Below are 25290 nucleotides of genomic sequence, written 5' to 3' on the forward strand. Positions count from 1 at the left end.
CTACCTGGTTAGATAGCATAGTAACCGCATCGAGGTTGAAAACACCGACTGCTTTCGTCAGCTTTGTTCTCATGACTTGCTACTGATAGTTATTCAGTGACATCTCTTCAATAAATTCGTAAGCCACTTCAGGTGTTTTGTTATTGATAGTCCCACCAGCAGCTGCGTCGATAAGTTTCCTTGTTGAGGGGTTCACGCTATTGTAAAACGTTTAAACCTGCAACCATAAAGGCAACCTAAGGTGAGGGCACCTTCTCAATAGGTCCTTGTATCTCTACCATACATCATAGAGTGTCTCTAGATCTATCTGCACAAAAGAAGAGATTTCATTCCTCAACTTAGCCATTTTAGCCAGCGGAAAATATTTAAGTAAAAATTTTTCAATCATTTGTTCCCAAGTAGTGATTTACCCTCGTGGTAACGAGTTTAACCACTGTTTAGCTTTGTTACTCAATGAAAAGGGAAACAACCAAAGGCGTATGGTGTTGTTAGAAATGCCAGTTATTTTAAATGTGTCGCAAAACTCTAGAAAATTTGCCAAGTGATTGTTTGGATCCTCATCCTGCAAACCATCAAATTGAACAAATTACTATACCATTTGAATTGTATTAGGTTTTAGTTCAAAATTATTTGCAGCAACAACAGGCCTAACTATACTTGACTCAGTTCTTGTTAAAGTAGGTTTAGCATAATCATACATAGTGTGTGGAGCAGGATTCTGATTTACTGGGTCAGCAGCAATTGCAGGAGGTAGCGGATTTTCCTGATTTTCAGCCATCTCCGTGGTTGTGGTGGAAATATCATCCTCTTGCTCTTCCTCTGTGTATCTTAGGCTTCACCTTATTTCTCTTCGGTTTCTACAAGCTGTGCAATCGATCCCACTGTAAAAAAGTAATGGTCCTGACGGGTTTATTCTAGTCATGCACTATAAAAACCTTCCAGAAGGGAATAAACGAAAAATTAGAAAAGAAAATAAAAATTTAAATTGCAATAAAAGTAAAATGGCTAAAGTAATAATAATAGAGTGTTCCTAATATCTTAGTTCCCCGATAATGGCACCAAAAACTTGATACGTGATATTTGTGACAGGTTTTAAAAATTTATAATTAATCGTTCTTGAAACTAACTATTATCACGATGAAGGCAAGTGTACCTATCGAATAGTAGTATAACTTTAGCAAGACCAAATTGTCGAACCCAAAGGAACCAAGAGTACTAGTCATTACTTTATTTTTATTATCTAGCCTAAAAATTAAGGGATTTGTTTATCTAAACTAATTAACTAAACTAAGGGTGCACAGAGAGAAAATTGGGGAAAAGATTGTGGGAAAAACTCAATTGATTAAGACAATACCCAAAGAAAAATCCACCTAGACTTCACTTATTATTTGACTCTGAATCAGACGATTTATTCATTTGACTTGATCCGTAGAAATCCCTAAGTTATATTATTATCTCTCGAGAGAGAAATAACATCTAACCCTAGGTTGATTAATTGAAATCTCTTTCTAATTAACACCCTAGTGTTGCATTAACTCGATCTATGGACTCCCTTATTAGGTTTCACCCTTATCCGGCAAAATCTTGTCACCCTATCTCTAGGCGTGCAATCAACTCCGCTTAATTATGACCAATTTACTCTTAGACATGGACTTTTTCTCCTCTGAATAAGCGTATCAACTTGAATCAATATCCTGGAATATTAAAACAAGAATTAAGAACACATAATTAAGAACAAGTCAAATATTTATCATACAATTCATATAATAATAAGAAGATCCGTCTTGGGTTTCATTCCCTTTAGGTATTTAGGGGTTTTAGTTCATAATTATGAAAGAAAACATCTCAAAAGAATAATGATAACAAAACATAAAGAAAACCCAAAACTCTTGAAGAAAATTGAAGGGAGATCTTCAGTCTTGACAATGAATCTGGCTTCTGAGATGGATCAATCGGCTTCCCTTGAGTAATTCCTTGCCTCCTACTCCGTGTGTCCATTCTAAGTGTCTCATCAGGTGTTTAAATAGGCTTTAGAATGCCTAAAATCCTTCCAAAGTGGCCTTTTCCGAATAAGACTGAACTTGGGCTTGACAGGGACACGCCCGTGTGCGATTGCTTCGAACAGTGGTTAAGGCTACTAAATAGGCACGGGCATGTCGTCTACCCGTATAAGGAAGTCCAGGCCATGTTGATTTCCCACGTTGGCCCATTTTCTCTGTTTTCGAACCGTTTCTTGTTCCTTTTACTCTCCTCTGCTCTCCTAAGTATAAAACATGAAATTAAAGGTTTAGGAGCATCAAATTCACAAAATCTAAGGATAATTCATCCAAAAATATGCTAAGCATGAGGTAAAAATATGTATAAATTCTAGTTTATCAAGAGGCCAATATGACATATATATGGAAAGACCATGGTAATGACACTTTCTGGAAAATCAATACAATAAGATTTATTATGTGATACCCTTGTGCCATATTCTGTGATGCCCTTGTGGCAAATTTTGTAACGCCCTTGAGGCAAAATTGGGTTAACTGCCTTTATGGCGAGATTTGGTTAAGCTTTAAGACTTCTCTACTAGCTGACTCTACAACAGAGACCTTGGTAAGTTTGAAGATATCCCTTTTTTGATAGACTTGTTGTGAAATTTGAAATTGCCTTAGGAGTATTTCTTCTAAGAGTTCTCAGTTGTGCTTTTGAAGAATGAATCTACAATAGTAGCTAATCAGAATTGTAACATCCTGAGATAGGGTCTAAACTTTTTAGCTTCACAAGTGAGAGTTCACCTATGTTTCAGTGAACTAGGGGTTTGCTAGAAGAATATTAGTAAAGAGTTCGCCAAAAATATAGCAAAACAGTGTACGAAAAAAGATATGGTAAGGGGTTTACCAGAGTAATTGCAAGTTGTGTCAGGCAGTTAGTTTGGTGAGCTAGGATTCACCAGTTGGTTTGGCAAACTGGGGTTCACCATTCAAACTCGAGTCAGACTTAAATTAGGAAATTAAGATATTTTGTATCTATGATTCTTTTCGTGCACATAACCTTTTTTCTAAATCGACTAGGATTCCTAAGTCAAGTAGGGTATCGTAAGAATACTAAGACACTTAGTGCTTATAAATAAGCTCTCTTTTCCAATGAAAATTCTCTCATCAATTACTTTGTTGTCAGGTCTCTATTCAGAACCAAGTTCGTAGAGACTAATGTGTAACACCTCTTACCTGTATCCTACATAGGGACAAGGTACGAGGCATTACCGGTCTTTGACATACACTTTAACACAAACCAAGCCATACAAATTTCATCCGATCTTAAAGACATTCAAACATAAACACAGTGTCCCTACTATGGGCCCACATGGCCCTTATCATGCTACAAGGGTGATTTGGGACTAAACTGAGAACTTCTAAAACTTTTACAATACTTAGAAAAATTCCCCAAGTTTGGAGAGTCACACGCCCGTGTGGGTAGGCCGTGTGGTTTTCACATGCCTGTGTGGCCCGTGTCCTCTACCCGTGTAACTCTCTGTTTATGATGTAAGCATTAATTAAAGGTCACACGAGCAAGTCACATGTCCGTGTGCTAGGCCGTGTGGCAAATTTCATTTTCGCATTTAAGGTGCAGACTTTACATGGTTGAGACATACGGCCCTGTCTCTACCCGTATGTTTACTACCATGCATACTGACTTGCAAAACTAGGGTGCAGGGGACACATGGCCAGACAACACACCCATGGGGCTGACAGTGTGTCACACACGGCCTATACATATGCCCGTGTATCTACCCGTGTGAACAACTTTGAGGCTATTTTCCAAGCCCTTTTGGCACCCTCACTAACAAATGCATACTCTCATATGCCAATGTTAAATATCATGTCATAAATGGGTTACTTAAACATCCATAGTTTTAACTCATACATAACAATTACATGCCAAAGTATACATATTTGGTACTCCATAACTTACTAGGATCACTCAAAACATTTCCTTACTTTAAACCATGCTATAACCTAACCAAGTGACATCAATCATCCATCAAGCATAGATTCCATATTTTATCATTCATTGTCAACAACCAACTTATCACAGACCTCAAAGGTATCAACACACGTCATGCATGCATCAATATCTAGGATTACAACCCAATAATCAATATGAGCCATAATTCATGGCCATATAGAAAATGAATTAGTATACCAGTATGGGCCATCACTTTGGCCAAACAATGTGACACATATAACAAAATAATAAGTCCCTGTACATGCCATACTTAAATGTATTAAACCAAATATACCTCAAAAGATTTGTTGATAGTGTGACTTGAGCTTCGACGTGCACGATCCCTGAGCTAGCTTGGGATGCTAAGAAAAGGGGAAAAGAGAGAGGGGGTAAGCATAAAGCTTAGTAAGTTGTATGTAACTAATAAAAAAAATAGATCATAGAATTTCATGACTTAAACATGCTACTAATTACCACCACATTATAAATTTACACACAATAGACAAAATAAGAATTGACATTAATGTCATTGAACTTCACAACTTATCTTACTCTTTCTTACTCAAACTAAATTTTCCATCATGAATCAAATTCCATACTCATGAGGTTTACGTACATACCTATACTACTCATAGTTTATTCGTATTCCTCCATCTCTTAACCTTGATCTTGAATGGCCCATTGAACCACATGGAATACGAAAGGACGTTCGGGATTATCATACACCAAATAGGGTGCCAAAGCCAAGTCCCAGACATGGTCTTACATAAGGTCACACATCGATGCCATATCCTAAAAATATGGTCTTATACGAAGTCTCGAATAGGTGCCGACGCCATGTCCCAAACATTGTCCTATACTGAACGTCATATCGATGCCATTTCCCAGACATTGTCTTATACGAAATCACTTATTGATGTCAAAGCCATATCCCTAATATAGTCTTACACGAGATCTCATATCGATGCCGATGCCATGTCCCAGACATGGTTTTACATGGGATCTCATCAATCAAGGTGTTATGACATCCAAATCCTAAGTATTCCTTAGGGTCACCTGGATTTTCGAGATACAAAGCTGTTATTAAATTGTTATTAAATCATCTCATGTCAAATTTCATAAGGGCATATACACACATTTCATATAACATCAAGCATTAAATACACAATAATGAAATTTTTGAATTACTTACACACAACTTACCTTGGTCCCAAAATATTGCTAACTTTACGTTTTAGTCCAAAACCTTGCTTTTCCCTCGGTTTAGGTCCGAACTCTATTTTTCTTGATCTATAATAGCAAATTCCACTTGCTTAATTATCATACTACCCAAATCAGTCTATAAATCACAATTTGACAAAATTATAATTTTACCCCAAAACTTTCACAAAATTACAAATTACTCCCTAAGCTCGTATAATGAAATATACTCATTTCCTTTTCTACCCAAGCCTAGCTAAATATTTATTGTACTCATAGTAGCCCACATTACTCCTCAAAAATAGATTTTTATCACTCAATTTCACACCTTTTTCAACTTAGTCCTTTTTAGGTGTTTACATGCAAAATCACTTAGTAAATGATGTTAAACACCCATCAAGCTATCATATTCCTCCATTAAACACCAAAGAACATGCATGTCACCCATGGGTAAATTTGTAAACATAAACGCTACTTCAAAATAAGGGTGGAAATAGGTAAATCAAGCTACGAGATCTTCAAAAATGTAAAGAACATTAAAAAAGGGCTAGGGAACACTTACTATTGAGCTTGAAAATGCCAAAAACCTAGCAATGGAGAGCTTAGGAATTTTGGCAACCACACGAAGAAGATGAGCCAATTATTTCTTTAATTTTTGCTTTTTATTCTTTTAATTACTAATTGACCAAAATGCCCTTAAGGCTTTTCTTTCAAATTTTTTCCTACGCATGTCCATTTTTGTCCAAAATTTTAGAAATTGGTCAACTTGCTAATTAGGACCTTCTAATTTATAATCTAAAGCAATTTCATGCTTGAAGTTTCTAGAACAAAAGTTTTGCATCTTATTCAATTTGGTCCTTAAGGTTCAATTGGACATTTTATGCATAGAATTTCTCCATGAAATTTTCACACAAGCATGCATACCTATCATGGACCTCATAAAAAACATAAAAAAATTATTTCTATCTCAGATTTGTGGTCTTGAGACCACTGTTCTAACTAGGCCCTAATTTAGGATGTTACATAAGGTAAGTCTCTATCCTATTAGGGTTGATTGTCCAAAAAGCTAGGTTCACTCGTATATTTGAGTATGTTTTGATTGTTTAGTAATTTGTGTATATTTATGTATGTATGTTGCGAACTAGTCAAACCATCTACCAGTAAAGATAATGGTAAAGGAAAACTTGTTTAAAAATTCTCAACTTTTCGATGAGTGTTCATGGTTCGTTACTTGTGTGCGAACTATTATTTTTCTTCAAAAGAACTTAAGGTTTTTAAAACTAAGTTCCAAGAGTAATCTTTTCTATAAAACTTTTTTTTTCAAAGTTCTGAGAATTTGTTTTTAAGTTATGCTTTATGTTTACTTCTATGTGTGCCTATGTTTTAATATATGTTTTAAAATACGATTTTATAAACTATGTTTTTACGAGCTTTTCTGAGAGCTCTATATGAACAAGTTCTTTTATTTGAGCTCCTTATGTGAGCTTATATGTTAGATATAAAGGCATGTCGTAGATGTAACACCCAATTTTAACAGGTTCTAAGTTCTGGTGAATAAATTGAGAGTAATCTGTGAGGAATTGTCTATTTGCCCAATTGTTGTTCTAGCGTATAAATTGAGCGCATAGAAGCTATTGGAATATTAAGAAAGGATTATTCTTAGAATGCATTAAGCCGTAAAGAAGAAGATATTGGTAAGAGTGTTGATAATAGTGTAAGTAAGGGTTATTGCTGAAGGTAATGTACGCCCAGTTTATTAATTTACTATGCTAGTTACGTTGTAGATGATTTGGCTAGAAGCTAAGTGGAAAATTGAACTAGAAACATAAAATATTGGGTTTTAATAGTTGTAAACCATTTATAAAAGCAGTTCTTAAAGTCAATGGCACATGTCGAGTTCCAATAAGGACCCAAGTTATATCAATAGATATTCAGGATAAAAAGGGGGAGTTTTTCTTCCTTCTTCAATAAGTACTTCTACCTAAATCTTAAGGATCCTAAAGTATTTCTTTCTTCCTTAAGTTAGAGTTGTATATTTGGATTTCTACCAGTGGTTACTTCATGTCAAGGTAAGTTTCATGGTTGTACATGTTATGTTATGAAAGAATAGGTCTATAAGAGTGAATGAACAGTAAGATGAAGAAGGAAGGCTTTATATGAGGGTTATTTTGGTTTTAGATAACTATAAAAGTTGTACAAATGGGTTTTAATTGTGTTCTTATGTTTTAAAAGCAGTGGTTGTTGTAGTTTTTTTATTGGATTTGAAGTTCGAGCTATTATTTGTGGTTGTCGGTGAGTCCATAAGCTAATTCTTATATGTATATTGTTCATATCGAAGTATATCTGTAAGAATTTGACGGAACAATGAAACCAAAACTAGAGAAGTATAGTATAATGGCCATGCAACTAATGAAAGATTTTTGAAGATAGAATGCATGTTATGGTATAGAATCTAAGAAGATTAGCTTTGGTCGTATAAGTGTGTCCTAGATGTATGCTATGGGGTATGTTCTGTTAAGAGTAAGTTGTGGTTCTAAAGAAGAATGTAGAATGTGTCCATGCATGAAAGGTCTATGAAATAAGTCTGTAATTGTCTTTGCAGTTCTCTAAAAGGGTCTATCGAGAGTTTTAACATGAAATCTGAAAGGAAAAGTCCATTATCATGCCACCCTTTGTAAAGGACTAAAGAATAGTTATTACTCAATGGGGATTTCTGCGTGTTCTAGAGTGCTTATGGGAAAAGCTCACGAAGTGTGAGTCTAGGAAAATCTATGTCACAAACACATTAGGAAAGAAAATGCCCTTGTGACAACCCCTAAAGGAACTTATTTGTTGCGCAATATGAAAGGAATGCCTTTGTGACGCAATATGAAAGGAATGCCTTTGTGGTGTAATATGAAAGGAATGCCTCTGTGGAAAAATATGAAAAAGTAGTCTTTACGGTGAACCCTGCAAGGATAGATTTTATGGCATACTCTGGAGAGACTACCTTATGATGTGTCTTAATAGAACTCTAAGTAAAGAGTTTTAGGGAGGTTCTTTGTGGCGTGTCAAAATAAAGTTCTCAGTGGCGTACTGAAAAGAATGTTCTTATGGCGGATTCTATATTAAATCATTTTGGCATGTTATGTATGGCTCTTAAGTGTCATCAATGGATTCGTTAAAGGAAGGTGTATCTATGGACTACATGGCAAGGTTATATATAAGGCTTAGACTTGGTTAGAAATAATGAATTGAAGAGACATAGAGATGTAATGTTTTAGCATTGAAAATGTATCCCGGTTAAGGGCACGAACTAGTATGATCAAAAGAAGTATCTATGATCTGCGTATGTGTTTCTTTTGGAATCGTCATTAGGTGATGACTAAGAGAATAAAGGATGTAAGTGATACATCAAAGAAATTTTTAAGAAAACGGAAATAATTTCAGAATGACGTATAGTATCAGACAAGTATGAAGGAAGATAACTTAAGGGAAGTCTCTGCCAAAAACAAAGTTGAAGGACAAGAACGATGAGATCATTTATATAAATTACCAGTTGTAATGTGCAAATATGAATCAGGTAAATGATGTTCTCCTTAATAAGTTCTTATGAACTTATTTGTGCATGTTATGTTGCAGGTGAGTTGATGTGGTCTACGCCAGGAGAGATGATGTTAGTACTATGTGAACTTTAAATTATATAGGGATTTTCTAGTCATTTTTGCCACCTTTTTACTTAATAATAATACTAATCCCAAGTTTTTTTAATTAATTAAGTGGATTTTGTTTATATTTCGATGACAGGCATGAATTTATAAAAAATGAAAATATAAGCTTTATTGTATTAATTTTGTGCATAATTTAAATTATTTCATGTTAATTATTAATGTGTTATACTTTATTATGTAGGGAACCATGGAAATGATATAATATGGAGCTTATTATAATGTTGCAAGAACATGAGCTATTTATTTCATATGTTGGATGACAAAACCATGCCAAATGAGTCATCAAGGTGTTACTTTGACCTAGTAAAAAAGATGATACATGATGGAAAAGTCTGAGCAGCTTAGTGGCTCATGAAACCGTCCAACAAGGGGAAGTCAAGCCCAAATCCGACACAAGAATATTGACTGCCCAGAAATATTTTTTGGGATAATTATTTGGAGGTCCTACATTTGGAGAATCATTGGAAATCAGCACACAAAGATTGCCCTTGAAACTATCCAACCCATGCCTAAATTTAGCATGATTCTTTTCTCAAATCAAACAACCACCATCCACCTACTTCCACTATATATGGTCAGCCAAGCAATGGAGAAAATGGATGGATTTCAATCCCTATGTTTAGTAAACTCTACCATCTACTTCAAGTATAAATACCCCCACTCAATCCCTACATCCCTCATTCAATTATTCTATGATTTCCTCTCGTCATTCCTAGGCATAGCATCCCATTTCCCTTAGCTAGAAAAACCTTGATAAGATCATCTTTTGGCTAGCCACCTTAAGGAGCCATTAGCAAAATAGCAGCACAAGGATCGAATGAGAACATCTTCAATCAGAGTTCACAAGATTGCTGATATGATAGATTTTATTTCTTCCTTTATTTTGTTATTTTGATTTTAATCATGTTTGCAATGTGCTTTGTTATCTTGTCATAAAAAAATGGTAGCTTAAATCTATTTAGCTAGGATGATCGCATTGATTCAATGAAGTTTGTTTCAATCATGTTTATAGTGTTTTTGCCTTATTCGATCATGTTTTCAATTAAACTCAAGTATGTATTTCATTCATAAATGATTGGATGCATTAGAATTAGCTGAGCGATCTTGACCAAATGACGACTAGTGGACACAATAATTGAAATGTGCATGCTTAATTTAAATCTTGGCCTGACTAAATTGAAGGTTCATAATAACTATAACTAGCTCTATTATTTTTCATAATTTTTAGGTTTATGTGATTAAATATTTTCAAACATGACCCGCACCTGTTACTTCACATGAAATTTAAGAAAACCTTAGTTTAATATGATCAGTAAAATGCATTTTTTACTAAGTAAAAGATTCCGAAAGGACTTAATTTGGTTTCAAAACTCATGAAAGATCAAGTTGCCATGGAATATTTTTTGAACACTGTTAAACATGAGAAAAATGAACTAAGTTGAAAGATGTAATTATCCTAGCTTATTCATGTTATTTATTGTTGAATTTTGTGTCTTTACTGCTAAATTCATTTCATACTTGGCATTTAGGTTAAATTGCATTAGGGATCATCTTCCATTTAGATAATTTAGCTTAGCTTAATCATCATCACTAAAAATTTGGTGTTTTTATCACCAGATTGTTAAATCAAATTTTACAATTAATTGATTAACATGCACAGCCTCTGTGGAGACAATAACTCTTTTACTTTTTTAGTACTTGATACCAACTATGTACAATTGCACAAACCAAGCGTTATAAGTTTTTGGCGCTGTTGCCCGGGACTGTTGCCTTAATTATTTGTTTGAAATCATTCTTTTCAATTTGGTTTTTATTTCATTTTTATTTTACTCCTAACTTTACTAATTTATTCTTTATTTTTTTTATTTTTCAAGTGCTTATGAGCATAGATCGAATTATCAATTTATTACATGTAGACCATGAGATTGAGTAGACATTTAGATAGAGAAGACACGAAAGATCAGCTCAAAGACAAGTTGAGATAGACCTTGGAAATCAAAATGATGGACAAGGAAATGGAGTCGATCATATGTACAATCCAATCCTTTTTGCTGATGAAAGGGACTATGCCATAAGACAATACATTGTGCCACTTTTCAATGGATTAAATCTAGAAATTAAGAGATCTGAGATTGAGACATTGCAATTTCAATTGAAACTAATGATGTTTCAAATGCCCCAAATGACGGGCCAGTTTAGTGTAATGCCCACGAAAGATCCACAGCTTCACCTTCGATTATTCATGGAGGTGAGTGATTCGTTTAAAATAGCCAGTGTTACTGAAGATGCGTCGAGGTTAAAGTTGTTTTCATACTCGTTGTGAGATCTAGTACGAGCATGGATTAATTCGTTTCCACCTAGTTCAATATCTATATGGCAAGAATTAGCAAAAGATTTTTGCTTAAGTATTTTCCACCAACCAAAAATGCTAAGTTGTGAAATGAGATAACCACTTTTTCACAATTGGATGATCAGTCCTTGTATGAGGCGTGGGAAAGATTCAAAGAATTACTTCATAAGTGTCCTCATTATAGGATTCCACATTGCATCTAGTTGGAGACATTTTATAACGGTCTCAATGCACACACAAGGTTGATGGTAGATTCTTCTGCGAATGTTGCTCTCTTATCGAAGTTTTACAATGAGGCTTATAGATCATTAATAGGATCGCCAGTAACAAATATCAATGGCCAACAAATCGAGCAACTTCAAGAATACGAGTAACTAGAGTACACGAAGTGCACTTACATAACTCTCAGCTTAGTTATCTTTTATTTCTTCAATGTTGAGATAGTTTAATGCTAACGGTTTGAATAATTTTTCAGCTCAGTCACCAAGTCAGTTTAATGTTGTTTCATGCATATACTGTGACACCCCAAACCCGATCAAGATGGACTAGCTTGAATTCCAAGAGTTACATTAACTACCGTAGTCTCTCTAGTTAATGACCACCCGATGCATCCTCCAACCTTATAACACCTCATTTATGACTAACTAACTATCATTTATTAATGCGGAAGCAATTTGTGAACCATTTTTAAACTTTTTCTAAGTATTTAAACCTAAGGGTATTTTGGTTATATTACCACCTAAGGTTAAACTATCCGGATTTTATTTCCAAATAGTTTCTGACCTTCTTTAGTCAAATTATACAAGCCCTAAAAATTTCATCTTAATTTGAGTTAATTTATTATGTTTAATTCAAGTTTTATTATTAGGGACTAAATCGTAACTTTTAAAAACTATTAGTACATTTTCCAAATTAAAAATTAAGAGTGTTTCTACCAAATATTAACAGTTAAAAATCTAGTCCTAAAATATTACTAAGTTTCCCTATCATGAAAGGCTTCAATTAATCGAATCAAGTTTTATGACTAAATTATAAATTAAGCAAATTAGAATAATAGATTACAAAAACCAAAAATCAAACCCCCAAAAACCCACTGTAACCTCCCAAACACGACCTAGATGTTATAACTAGATTGTGAAGGCTGCTTATGTTAGTTTTGAAGACCTTAAATAAACTCATTTTAGAGAAAATTGTAGTTGTATTTTGAGTTAGCTTAAAAATATTCATTCATTAGGTCATGTATACTTAAGAGTCATTTTATTGTTGATAGTGTTGTTTTAGAAAAATCATTTGTTTGTCACTCTTCTTTAAAAAAAAAAACTCAATTTAAACTAATGCAGCGGAAAAACCATTTTTCAAGTCATTTTGGAAACTTAGTTGCCTTATCGATTTGTTTTTCAAAAATGGTTCCTTTGCAATGCAGCGAAAACTAGGGAACAATATCAAATTTTAATTAAGCTCGATATCATGCATTATCTGATTATTATACTTGAGTAATCCATGCATGGAAAAATCCCACAAGATAATTGTAACACCCCGTACCCGAGACCGTTGCCGGAGTCGGACACGAGGGGTTAACGGGCTTAATCCACTTATTTTCATAGTCCATTTGAAAATTTTCCAGACAAGCTGGTTGCTGCATCACTGTCGCCTTAAAAATCATATCTTGAGTTTCAAAACTAGAAAACCAGTTTTGTAAATTTTTCCTGAAACTAGACTCATATGATCATCTAAAAATTGTTTTCTAGAATTTTTGGTTCAAGCCAATTAGTACAGTTTATTAGTTAAAGTCTCCCCTATTACAGGGTGCAACTACACTGACCTTCATGCATTACGACTTGGATATCTCCATGTACAGGGCTTCAATACTGATTTCGTTTCTTTCTATAGAAACTAGACTCAAAACTGAATCTATACATATATGGCATAACTTCTAAATGTCTCTGGTTAATTTATAATGAATTTCCAAAGTCAGATCAGGAGATCCAGAAACTGTTCTGGCCCTGTCTCACGACAACTTTAACATCTCACAATATACTATTCATATGAATGTTTTGTTACTTTCCTATGAAAATAGATTCATCAAGGTTCGATTACATAATTTATTCACTATTTAATTCCATTCCTACTATTTTTAGTGATTTTTCACATCCACATCACTGCTGCTGCCAGCATCTATTTTTAAGGTAAACTTTACCTATTTCATGATCCTCCATGGATCAACTAGAGTTTGTCATACATATACCAAAAGTGATCATGAATAACCATTCCCATGGCTAACCGTTACCAACATTTCCATACCTCTCGACGGACAACATAGAAAACGATTATAATGCTATGATCGAAGTATATTTAAGCCATTTTCGCATGGCTATCCAAATTTACACAAAACCGAAGGGTACATGACCAACAACAAAAGGGTAGTCCTATACATGCCATTTGAAAGTTCAACCAAAAGTATACCAAAAGGAGCTTTGATAGTGTGGGCGACTTTGACTTCAAAAATCCTGAGTCCGATAGCTGAAGAACCAAAATCTATAAAACAGAGAATTAAATAAATGGAGTAAGTATTAAATGCTTAGTAAGTTTTGAGCAAAGAATTTAAGCACAACTGAAGTATAGCATTCATATAACTAAACGGGTAATTCCATATATACATATTCTCAAATCATTCCTACTTCACATTCCAACCCCTATATTCATACATAAGGGATCATCTTAGCTAAATACCGGAAGCTCATTACTCGACTGAGCGAATATTATTCGAAGGAAATCAACTATTCCAATGCACATACGAAACATACCTCATTGTTGGGATTTTACAAGCGTATTAATTGAAATTTTTACAGCAAGGTCGCTCATTCCCGAATCACATACCTTCGAAATTTAACCGGATATAGCTACTCATTCAAATGCCTTCGGGACATAGCCTGGTTATAGTAACTCGCACAAATGCCTTCGGGACTTAACCCGGATTTAGTAACTCGCACCAATGCCTTCGGGCTTAGCCCGGAATTAGTAACTCGCACAAATGCCTTCGGATCTTAGTCCGGATATAGTCACTTAGCACAAAAGCCTTCGGGACTTAGCCCGGATATCATTCGAATAACCAAGCACATGTATCAATAAATCATGACACATCCGTATTTCATTTTCAATACCAAAGCTCAAACACAAGACACTTATCACACTTGCAATTTCGGCTTAATAGCCACATACAAAGAGCATGATTTTGATTTGCTTAAAACATGATCTAATCAAATCATAATCTAAGTTCCATTACTCGAAAACTTACCTCGGATGTGGTCGAATGATTTCGGCGGCTATTCGTTAACTTTTTCCTTTCCTTTATCCAACTGTGGTCCTCTAAGCTCTTGAGCTAATTCAAACAAATTTAACTTATTAAAGTCTCATTATGCTAGCTTATGGCCGAATATGACAAGGAGTTTAATAGGTCATATGGCCACCCTTTAGCTCAAAAACACAATGGTCATGCATTTTAATCACATTAAGCAATTTAACACAATTCATTTGAACATCAAAAGAGGACCTCAAGGTACTTAGCCCATATATACATTAGACATTAGAGTCACATATGTACGAAATCATTTAATCGAATTCAACATATTAGCTAATATTCTCCTTAGCGAATTTTCTAAGTCAAGATAAAGCCATCAATATGCTTACCTTTGGCCGAACATACACATCAACTTATGTACTCATTCATGTGGCCGAACATACATGTCTATGTTGAGGCCGATTGCAACACTTAATACATTCTACAAGTATGGTCACTTGTATGGACTAAACACCATTTTGTTTCAAGTTCAAAACTTGGCCAATACACATATACACACTAGTAAAGCATCCTCTCCTTTCCATCAATTCAACACATGCATTACTCATTAATATACAAAATTATATTCGCCTTAGCACACAACTTGCTAGCCGATTCTTCTCCATCTAGCAACTAATGCACATATGTGCTCATTTGTTAGACTCTACTTCATCTAACAACAACCATATTTTCCCTTCTACTTCCTACCATGGCCGGATGCTCAAGATACCTCAAGCCTCATAACACATCCATATAGCTAACATGCTAATAGTCTCAAGGCTTCAACTAAAACTTTTGAAGCCTCTTAGTCGAATACTAACTCTTTAATAATCCCAAATCCATCCGTGAGATAGTTAGAATTTAGACTAATCATCCAAGGGATGTATGAACTTTCAAAGCAACATCAAACATACCTTAATCTAGTGAGCCTTCATAGCCGATTTTTCTCCAAGCTCATTCCCTTCCTTTCTTTCTTCTATTCAGCCAAAGATGTTGAAGGATGAACACATTTTTTTTTTCTTTGTTTTCTTTCATCCATTCACGGCAAGGGGGGGGGGCATGGATGGGACCATTTTTTTTTTTCATCACTCCTCCCTTTCATTATTTAATTACCATGCTCCTTATTTTATTTTTCCTAACATACATCACTAACATAACATGTTTGTGACATGTTTCCACCCATAGCATGGCCGGCCACTATGCTTTAATTTGGCTAATTTGACATGCAAGGACAAGCACTTTCCCACATATATTAATAGGCCACTTGAACACTTGCCTAGCATATTTCTAAATTGTCTCACATAAGTCCCTTCTAATAAATTTCACATACATGACCAAATTAAAGTATGGAACTATCACACAAGCATTTACACACATCATAAACACGTAATATAACCTTTAATTATTTATAAGACTCGGTTTCGTGGTCCCAAGCCACTTTCCGACTAGGGTCAATTTAGGCTGTCACAACTCTCCCCACTTAAGAAATTTTCGTCCTCGAAAATCTTACAGTAAATAGGTTTGGGTATCGCTCTTTCATAGAGTTCTCGGGTTCCCAAGTAGCTTCTTCGATCCGTGTTTGAGCCATAACACTTTCACTAACGGAACCCTTTTGTTTCGCAACTCTTTCACTTCACGAGCTAGGATACGAATCGGTTCTTCTTCATAACTCATATCGGCTTGAATTTCGACCTCGGAGGGTTTACTACGTCTGAAGGATCGGATCAGAACGTCAAGCATCGAAACATGAAAACGTTGTGGATTCTTTCGAGTTCGGGGTAAAAGCAACCTATATGCAACTGGGCCAACTCGTTTGGAGATCTCATACAGCCCAATGAATCTCAGACTCAATTTGCCCTTACGGCCAAATCTGAGTATCTTTTTCCAAGGCGATACCTTAAGAAACACTTTGTCTCCCACCTGATACTCAATATCTCTTCGTTTTAAATCCACGTCGACTTTCGACGATCCGATGTGCCTTCAGACTTTCACGAATTATTTTACTTTCTGTTCAGCATCTTTAATCAAATCCACTCTGAAAATTTTGTTTTCACCGAGCTCGGTCCAAAACAATGGCGTACAGCATTTACGCCCATACAAAGCCTCATAGGGTGCCACCTTAATACTTGATTGAAAACTATTGTTGTAAGTAAATTCAATCAAGGGTAAATACCGTTCCCATGAACCACTAAACTCGAGGATGCAACATCTCAACATATCCTCAAGTATCTGAATTATTAGCTCGGATTGACCATCGGTTTGTGGATAAAAAGCGGTGCTAAAATGCAGCTTGGTACCCAAAGCTTCTTGCAATTTCTTCCAAAATCGCGAGGTGAATCTCGAATCTCTATCCGACACAATAGAAATCGGTACCCTGTGTAATCTCACAATCTGAGAAACATACAATTCAGCTAGTTTATCCAACGAAAAATCCGTGCGTACGGGGATAAAGTGAGTCGACTTAGTCAGTCTATCCACAACAACCCAAATTGCATCTTTCTTACTTGCCGATACTGGCAAACGAGATACGAAATCCATCGTGACTCGATCCCATTTCCATTCAGGTATCATGATCGGCTGGAGTAAACCCGTAGGCACTTGATGTTCCGCCTTCACTTGTTGACATACTAAGCACTTCGAGACAAAATCGGAAATGTCTCGTTTCATACCATGCCACCAAAACTGACGTCTTAGGTCGTGGTACATTTTCGTACTCCCCGGGTGAATTGACATTCGGCTACAATAAGCTTCGTTCAGAATCATCAAAACGAGTTCTGAATTTCTTGGAACACACAACCGATTTCTGAACCTCAAACAATCATCATCATCAATTTGAAACTCTGATTCCACATTTGGAACACATTCAGCCCGTTTTGCAACCAATTCATCATCAACTTTCTGAGCTTCACGAATTTGATGAATCAACAATGGTTTGGCCTTTAATTCTGCCACTAACATATTGTCTGATAGAACGGACAAGTGTACATTCATCGCTCGTAAAGCAAACAGTGATTTACGACTTAAGGCATCCGCAACCACATTAGCCTTTCCCGGGTGATAGTCAATGACAAGCTCATAATCTTTTATCAACTCGAGCCAACGTCTTTGTTGCAGATTCAAGTCTCTTTGAGTCATCAAATATTTGAGACTTTTGTGATCCGAATATACATGGCACTTCTCCCCAAATAAGTAGTCGCCATATTTTCAAAGCGAATACGATGGCAGCTAGTTCGAGATCATGGGTCAGATAATTTTTCTCATGTGGCATCAGTTGTTTCGACGCATAGGCCACAACTCGACCTTCTTGCATCAATATGCAACCCAACCCAAGTAGGGAGGCATCACTATAAATGACAAACTCTTTGCCTGATTCGAGCTGCACTAGAATTGGAGCTTCAGTCAAATAAGTTTTCATTGATCAAAACTTTTCGACATTTTTCCGTCCATTCAACTTAACATCTTTTTGAAGTAGCTTCATGGGTGTGGCTATCATCGAGAAACCTTTACAAACCGTCGGTAGTAACCGCAAGTCCCAAAAAGCTCGAACCTCAAGAATATTTCTGAGGCTTCCAGCTAAGTATGGTCAAATCTTGTTCGGTCAACTCAATACCGATCGCGGATACCACATGGCCCAAGAAGCTAACCTCTCTTAACCGTAACTCACACTTCATCGAACTTAGCATATAACTGTTTATCCCGTAAAATTTGCAACACTAATCTCGTGTGCTCAAAGATGTTCGGTCTCATCTCTTGAATAGACCAAGATGTCGTCAATGAACACAACTACTGAACCGGTCCAAATATCGATCAAGATCCAATTCATCAAATCCATAAATACCACAGGGCATTAGTGAGCCCAAACGGCATCACTAAGAACTCAGAGTGGCCGATCTCATTCTCAAAGCGTTTTGGGTATATCCGAATCTCGAATCAAGAATCGGTAATAACCCGATCTCAAATCTATCTTTGAAAACACCGAGGCTCCCTTTAGTTGATCAAACAAATCATCAATACGCTGTAACGGATATTTATTCTTTATCGTCACTTTATTCACCGACGATAGTCAATGCACAACCTCATGGTTCTGTCCTTCTTTTCACAAACAATCTTGGTGCACCCCAAGGTGAGAAACTTGGTCGAGCGAAACCTCTATCCGTCAACTCTTGCAATCGAGCTTTCAATTCTTTTAACTCGGTTGGTGCCATACGATCTGAGCTATCGAAATTGGCGTAGTCCTGTACAAGCTCAATACCAAACTCTACCTCCCGAACAGTGGTAAACCCGGTAATTCTTCAGAAAAACATCCGGTATTCACAAACCACCCGCAGATTCGGTTTCTTTTCTAACTCTTTGTCATCAAGTACATACGCAAGGTATGCTTCGCACCCTTTCTTACATATTTCGGGCTAACATTGCGATATTACGCTTGGCAACCCTTTAAGTCCGTAGACTCAACTCGGATTATCTCGTTATTTGCGCACCTCAAATCAATAGTCTTGCTTTTGCAATTCACAACCGCATCATGCATGGTCAACTAATCCAAACCAAGAATAACATCAAATTCATCAAACGGCAAAAGCATCAAGTCCGCCGGAAACAGAACCTCAATTACTAGGGGCATTTCTTACACACTTTGTCGACAAGCACGTAACGACCCAAGGGATTTGACACCAATTACGAACTCAAGAGACTCAATAGGTAAAGTTTTTTGGATGCTAAGGTTTCGCATATATAAGAATGAGTAGAACCAGGTCAATCAAAGCAATCACATTAGTATCAAAGAGAGTAAAAGTACCGGTAATAACATCCGGCGAGGAAGCATCCTCGGCGTGCAGATAGCATAAGCCCTAGCAGAGCACGAGCCTCGGATCTGGTCGCAAAGATCTCTAGATCCTCTCGACCACCACTAGCATTGCCCGTATTTCTAGATGGTCTACCCGAGCGGTGGTAGCACCCGGTTTCCCACTCGATTTACATTTTGTTCGGATAATCTCGGGCAATCTTTGATAAAGTGGTCGGTGACCCGACTTGTAACAGAGCGGTCATGGAATATACTGCTCTCGAAAGTGCCATTTACCGCAATACGACACTCGCTCGTCTCGACGATCATTTCCAACATCGGCGATCAAGTGACTCGTGCACTCACAGGGGGTCGATCACGGTCTCGTCTAGAAAAATCCAATGTGTCTCTAGATCGGCCCAAATCATCTCTAAATTTCTTCGATGACTGTTTAAAGGGCCTCTTCGAAGGCCTCTTATGAAACTCCTTTGCTCCCATATCAGCTTTTCTTTTCTCCATACTGAGCTCCTCGGCTTTGCAAGTTCGCTCGACAAGTACCACAAATTCTCGGATTTCCAATATGCCAACATACAGCTTTATATCATCATTCAATCCATCCTCGAAACGTTTACACATCACGGCTTCTGAAGAAATGCATTCTTGCACGTACCGGCTAAGCCTTACAAATTTTCGTTCATAGTCGGTAACCGACATGGAACCTTGTTTAAGTTCAAGAAATTCCTTCCGTTTTTGATCAATGAATCTCTGACTAATATACTTCTTTCGAAACTCGGTTTGGAAAAACTCCGAAGTTACTTGCTCTCTGGGCACGACAGAAGTCAATGTATTCCACCAATAGTAGGCAGAATCATGTAGCAAGGAGATAGTACACTTTAGGCACTCGTCGGGTGTGCAAGATAGCTCATCGAGTACCCGGATAGTGTTGTCCAACAAAAATTCAGCTTGCTCGGCATCATCGCTGTCCGTAGCTTTAAATTCAAGAGCCCGTGTTTTCGGATTCATCAAATGGGGCTTATTTGACCTTATTTGGTCACCTACGGAGGTCTCAGAGGTCTTGGGTGGTATTTGTCGGGAATGGAGGTTGTGGAACACCAGATTAGTTCGAATGTATTGGTTGAACCAATCATTCATCACGCTATAGAAAGCTTGTCTAGCTTCATCATTCGGATTACTAGCATTAGGTTGAGAGTCCATTGGTGCTGTCCCTTGTGCGGGAGTAGGCGCTACACTCTCAAGATCATCAGCTACCGCTCGGTCGGGATCGGGATCCATTACTATAATAAACACATTTTCAATTGTCAGAAATCACCACACTATCAAATAATCACATAATTGCATGTATAGCTAGACCCAAACGTAGTACGGTAGTCCTAGAATCGACTAAACCGTAGCTCGATACCAATAAATTGTAACACCGTGCACTCGAGACCGCTGCGGAGTCGGACACGAGGGGTTAACGGGCTTAATCCACTTATTTTCACAATCCATTTGAAAATTTTCCGCATAAGCTGGTTATTTGCGTCACCGTCGCCTTAAAAATCATATCTTGAGTTTCAAAACTCGAAAACCAGTTTCGTAAATTTTTCCTGAAACTAGGCTCATATGATGATCATCTACAAATTTTTTTCTAGAATTTTTGGTAGAGCCAATTAGTACAGTTTATTACTTAAAGTCTCCACATTGTGGTGCGACTACACTGACCTTCATGCATTACGACTTGGATATCTCCATGTACTGGGCTTCAATACTGATTCCGTTTGTTTCTATAGAAACTAGACTCAAAGGAATCTATACATATATGAAATAACTTCTAAATGTATCTGGTTAATTTATAATGAATTTCCAAAGTCAGATCAGGGGATCCAGAAACCGTTTTGGCCCTGTCTCACGAATACTTTAACATCTCATAATATACTGTTCATATGAACGTTTCGTTACTTTCCTATGAAAATAGATTCATCAAGGTTCGATTACATAATTTATTCACTATTTAATTCCATTCCTACTATTTTTAGTGATTTTTCACATCCACATCACTGCTGCTGCCAGCATCTATTTTTAAGGTAAACTTTACCTATTTCATGATCCTCCATGGATCAACTAGAGTTTTTCATACATATACCAAAAGTGATCATGAATAACCATTACCATGGCTAACCGTTACCAACATTTCCATACCTCTCGACGGACAACATAGAAAATGATTATAATGCTATGATCGAAGTATATTTAAGCCATTTTTGCATGGCTATCCAAATTTACACAAAACCGAAGGGTACATGACCAACAACAAAAGGGTAGTCCTATACATGGCATTTGAAAGTTCAACCAAAAGTATACCAAAAGGAGCTTTGATAGTGTGGGCGACTTCGACTTCAAAAATCCCGAGTCCGATAGCTGAAGAACCAAAATCTATAAAACAGAGAATTAAATAAACGGAGTAAGCATTAAATGCTTAGTAAGTTTTGAGCAAAGAATTTAAGCACAACTGAAGTATAGCATTCATATAACTAAACGGGTAATTCCATATATACATATTCTCAAATCATTCCTACTTCACATTCCAACCCCTATATTCATACATAAGGGATCATCTTAGCCAAATACCGGAAGCTCATTACCCGACTGAGCGAATATTATTCGAAGGAAATCAACTATTCCAATGCACATACGAAACATACCTCATTGTTGGAATTTTACAAGCGTATTAATTGAAATTTTTACAGCAAGGTCGCTCATTCCCGAATCACATACCTTCGAAATTTAACCGGATATAGCTACTGCTCAAATGCCTTCGGACATAGCCCGCTTATAGTAACTCGCACAAATGCCTTCGGGACTTAACCGGATTTAGTAACTCGCACTAATGCCTTGGGCTTAGCCCTAATTAGTAACTCGCACAAATGCCTTCGGATCTTAGTCCGGATATAGTCACTTAGCACAAAAGCCTTCGGACTTAGCCGGATATCATTGAATAACCAAGCACATGTATCAATAAATCATGACACATCCGTATTTCATTTTCAATACCAAAGCTCAAACACAAGACACTTATCACACTTGCAATTTCGCTTAATAGCCACATACAAAGAGCATGATTTTGATTTGCTTAAAACATGATCTAATCAAATCATAATCTAAGTTCCATTACTCAAAACTTACCTCGGATGTGGTCGAACGATTTGGCGGCTATTCGATAAATTTTTCCTTTCCTTATCCAACTGTGGTCCTCTAAGCTCTTGAGCTAATTCAAACAAATTTAACTTATTAAAGTCTCATTATGCTAGCTTATGGCGAATATGACAAGGAGTTTAATAGGTCATATGGCCACCCTTTAGCTCAAAAACACAATGGTCATGCGATTTTTAATCACATTAAGCAATTTAACACAATTCATTTGAACATCAAAAAGGACCTCAAGGTACTTAGCCCATATATACATTAGACATTAGAGTCACATATGTACGAAATCACGAATCGAATTCAACATATTAGCTAATATTCCCTTAGCAATTTTTTAAGTCAAGATAAAGCCATCAATATGCTTACCTTTGGCCGAACATACACATCAACTTATGTACTCATTCATGTGGCCGAACATACATGTCTATGTTGAGGCCGATTGCAACACTTAATACATTCTACAAGTATGGTCACTTGTATGGACTAAACACCATTTTGTTTCAAGTTCAAAACTTGGCCAATACACATATACACACTAGTAAAGCATCCTCTCCCTTTCCATCAATTCAACACATGCATTACTCATTAATATACAAAATTATATTCGGCCTTAGCACACAACTTGCTAGCCGATTCTTCTCCATCTAGCAACTAATGCACACATATGTGCTCATTTGTTAGACTCTACTTCATCTAACAACAACCATATTTTCCCTTCTACTTCCTACCATGGCCGGATGCTCAAGATACCTCAAGCCTCATAACACATCCATATAGCTAACATGCTAATAGTCTCAAGGCTTCAACTAAAACTTTTGAAGCCTCTTAGTCGAATACTAACTCTCTAATAATCCCAAATCCATCCATGAGATAGTTAGAATTTAGACTAATCATCCAAGGGATGTATGAACTTTCAAAGCAACATTAAACATACCTGAATCTAGTGAGCCTTCATAGTCGATTTTTCTCCAAGCTCATTCCCTTCCTTTCTTTCTTCTATTCAGCCAAAGATGTTGAAGGATGAACACATTTTTTTTTCTTTGTTTTCTTTCTTCCATTCACGGCAAAGGGGGGGCATGGATGAGACCATTTTTTTTTTCATCACTCCTCCCTTTCATTATTTAATTACCATGCTCCTTATTTTATTTTTCCTAACATACTTCACTAACATAACATGTTTGTGACATGTTTCCACCCATAGCATGGCCGGCCACTATGCTTTAATTTGGCTAATTTGACATGCAAGGACAAGCACTTTCCCACATATATTAATAGGCCACTTGAACACTTGCCTAGCATATTTCTAAATTGTCTCACATAAGTCCCTTCTAATAAATTTCACATATACTGACCAAATTAAAGTATGGACCTATCACACAAGCATTTACGCACATCATAAACACAGAATATAACCTTTAATTATTTATAAGACTCGGTTTTGTGGTCCCGAAACCACTTTCCGACTAGGGTCAATTTAGGACTGTCACAATAATTTAACAAGACACAGACCAGAAGTCATTAAAAATTACAAATCAAAACCAATAGAGATGGATTAATACTTATAGAAAAATAACCCGAGGTCCAAAGTGATTCTCTGAATGCCAAGTCTGGTCCTAATTTCGAGGTTTAAAATACTATTGGGGGGTGAGCTTATGAAAAGCTTAATGTGAGTTGAACAATTATTTAAACAAAAAAAATCAAATGCAATAAAACATATTAGCATTAAGAGAAGAACACAGAACCATCACCGAAACTTCATATCATTACATAACCATTATCAATATCGATGTCAAATGGTGTATGAGCATAGGTCATCATTCATTCGAGTAACAATCATTAATTTTGACACCATTCAATGCAAAAAAATACAATACGTAGCATAAGTCAATAACATTCGAATATGTCATGCACATGATACAGTGCAAAAAGGTTCCTACCCATACCATCCGCTACACACCACGAGTTCCCCAGAACCTGTCATCCGAACTCCACAACATTATGGGCTTAAGCCTGTTGTGGTTAACCGATAACAACATGCGAAAAATTTTGCCAGTAAAAATGTAATAAATCACCATTTCCTTGGTACTCTAGGAGCAATACACTGACTATGTATAATGCAAACTTAATATGCCATCGGTACTCCACAGAACTCCTCCATCAACCAAAACAATCCCATCCCAATGTGTATGCAGTATGTCACACAATCTCATACATAATCATATCTCAATACTTTGACATGCTTAGCATGTCCTCAATAATCACATACTTCCAATAAATGGAAATAGTGTTCTAATCTTTCAAATTACCATTGTCTTGATATCAATTAATATCGTTCAATTTCACATACCTTACAGATTTTCATCGTGCATAAATAGCAGCCTTTTCAGTACACAATATAACAAATATCTCATGCATTTGAATCATACATAAGCTTAAAATCTCAACACATTATATCATTCAGTCAAACATTTTCATATTTCATAACTCAAATCTGCAATTACAAGCTCAATCGAACATTCATACTACCAAACTAGCAATTTTGCCAACATGTTAATATTTTAAGGCTTGAAACATATATAGTTTGACTACTCAAAAAATCAATAATTTGGCTATTACGCCACTCCAATAAACAAGCTAATTTATCAAATATAACATGATATTTAACATTTTCAAACAATTTTATGAGTTTAGGAGCCACACTTTTTTTTTCTTTGCT

The 25290-nt window shown here is 36.3% G+C and overlaps 2 non-coding genes across 2 annotated transcripts; one reads left to right on the forward strand and one right to left on the reverse strand.

Annotated features, from left to right (window-relative positions):
- The first annotated feature begins 233 nt into the window (after window positions 1–233).
- LOC128287718 (small nucleolar RNA R71) lies at window positions 234–340 on the forward strand. Its single transcript, XR_008278418.1, has one exon. It is a non-coding gene; the product is annotated as a small nucleolar RNA R71 (small nucleolar RNA).
- A 10993-nt stretch (window positions 341–11333) lies between these two features.
- On the reverse strand, window positions 11334–11440 carry LOC128287627 (small nucleolar RNA R71). The gene has a single exon (XR_008278326.1). It is a non-coding gene; the product is annotated as a small nucleolar RNA R71 (small nucleolar RNA).
- Between the last annotated feature and the right edge of the window lie 13850 nt (window positions 11441–25290).

The sequence above is a fragment of the Gossypium arboreum genome, chromosome 13 (genome assembly GCF_025698485.1).
Source record: "Gossypium arboreum isolate Shixiya-1 chromosome 13, ASM2569848v2, whole genome shotgun sequence".
Lineage (NCBI taxonomy): Eukaryota > Viridiplantae > Streptophyta > Magnoliopsida > Malvales > Malvaceae > Gossypium > Gossypium arboreum.